Source organism: Balaenoptera musculus, chromosome 9 (genome assembly GCF_009873245.2).
Source record: "Balaenoptera musculus isolate JJ_BM4_2016_0621 chromosome 9, mBalMus1.pri.v3, whole genome shotgun sequence".
Classification (NCBI taxonomy): Eukaryota; Metazoa; Chordata; class Mammalia; order Artiodactyla; family Balaenopteridae; genus Balaenoptera; species Balaenoptera musculus.
Genome location: NC_045793.1, coordinates 55291160 through 55293423, shown reverse-complemented (window position 1 = coordinate 55293423; position 2264 = coordinate 55291160).

The following is a 2264-nucleotide window of genomic DNA, read 5'->3' as shown; positions in this document are numbered from 1 at the left end:
GATGCTCCTCCAAGTAATACATTCACTACAAAAGTATTTATTGAGCTCCTGCTGTATGCCCTGGCTGAGGCACTAGGAACAACGGTGAAAAAGAGAGATATACTTACCTGTCCTGTTAGAATTTATAGTTTGGTGGAGAAGATAAATTAGTAAACAAGTGCAAATGAGATTTACACAAGTTTGTTTACACAAGTAAAATAAATGTAAATCATGATGAAAATAACAGACTTTGAGGTAAATAATATGAAGAACCTCTTTCTTTTAGAGATTCACAATGCATATTAGTGGATTAAAGGCTCTGAGAACTTCTACCTAAAAACATTTACTTAACATCTTCCCAACAAATTCCCAAATTTTTTTTGAGCACTGAATCTTTGTGAGCAATGCTATTAATAAAATAGAACCATTTATGTGGAACACTGCTTTTTGAAACCAAACAATCCAATAAACATAAAATTCTGTTAACATTACCTTACATTTTTTGCCAAAGCACATTCACAGATTTTAATAAATTTATATGTATATAATCTGTTTGAAATAGTTGAAGATAAAATTATATACAAACATTTATACATATATTAATAAACTTTAATAGATTTATAAGAACATATTTTATAGATTTTGTCTGAAGACAAAATGATGTAGACGCATTTATAAATCTATTAAGAGTATATGAGTGTATATCTGTATAAGACAGATATTTCGTAGCTAACATTGTTTCATGAATGAATTTCCATATATCAACATAGTCCAGATGCTTATAATTATTAATTGCTATGTAGTCCATAATATTGGTATAGAATTGTTTTCTTAACCCTCAGCTTTAGGATAATACATTTTCTGATTCTTTTGCTATTGTAACTAACACTGCCTTCTTTGAAAAATTTACTCTCTGTGATATTAAGTGGAGGGAATATTTCTGATATCAGTATTTTATTAAACATTTAAAATGTATATTTTTTAATGATAAGCTTCAAAATTTCAGTAAAAGCAGATTTGATTCTGGATCTCATAGATGACCACTTTATAACTGAGTACAAGTTTGCAATTTCAGAACCCATGTTTTTTGCATTTATTATTGCATTGGTGCCTAGCAGTATCACACTGTCAAAGCCTAATGAGAGAACTTACAGCTGAACAATAAAAAGACAAATAACCCAATTATAAAATGGGCACATGATTTGAATACATATTTCTCCAAAGAAGATATGCAAATGACCAACAAGAACATGGAAATATGCTCAACATCATTAGTTCTTAGAGAAATGCAAATCAAAATCACATGAGGTACCACTTCACACCCACTAGTATGGCTATAATCAAAGTCAGTATTATAATACTAAGAGTTGATGAGAAAGTAGAGAAATTAGAATCCTCATACATTGCTGATGGGAATGTAAAATGGTGCACCTATTTTGAAATAGTTTAACAATTCTACTCCTAGGTATATGGCCAAGAGAATTGAAAACATGTCCCTGGGAAATCTTGCACTCAAATGTTCACTGCAGTATTATTTATAATAGCTCCAAAATGGAAACAACCTAAACGTCTATCAATTGATGAATGTAAAAATGAAATGTAGTATATTCATATAATAGGATATTATTCAGATATTATTATAAAAATAAATGAAGTACTGATACAGACTACAACATAGATGAATCTTGAAAAATTAGTTCAAGTGAAAGCTGCCAGACGCAAAAGCCCATATATTTTATGATTCCATTATATAAAATGTCCAGAATAGGCAAATCCATACAGACAGAAAATAAATTAGTAGTTGTTAATTTACTGGCTGATGGAAAAGGGAATGGGGGATGACTCCTTAATGGGTAGGGTATTTCTTTTTGATATGATGAAAATATCCTGGAATTAGATAATGGTGATGGTTGCACAACTTTGTGAATACACTAAAAACTACTGAATTGTACACTTTAAAAGAGTGAACTTTATAGTATATGAATTATATTTCAATAATAAAAAATAGTATCAGGAATTGTCTAAAAAAAATTTAATGAGTGAGGAAATGTAGACTTAGTTTCTAATAAGACATTTGATTCTAGTGAAGACCAAATAACATTAATTTGTGCTCCTCCAAGGTATATTTAGCAGTTGACAGAAGAGAAAAAAGGGATGGGAGAAACTAGTCACTATTCAGCTCATTTTAATTAAAACATTTTTTTATTACATAAATTACAGGTATACAATATAGTGGTTCACTATTTTTAAAGGTTATACTCCATTTGTGATTATTATAAAATATC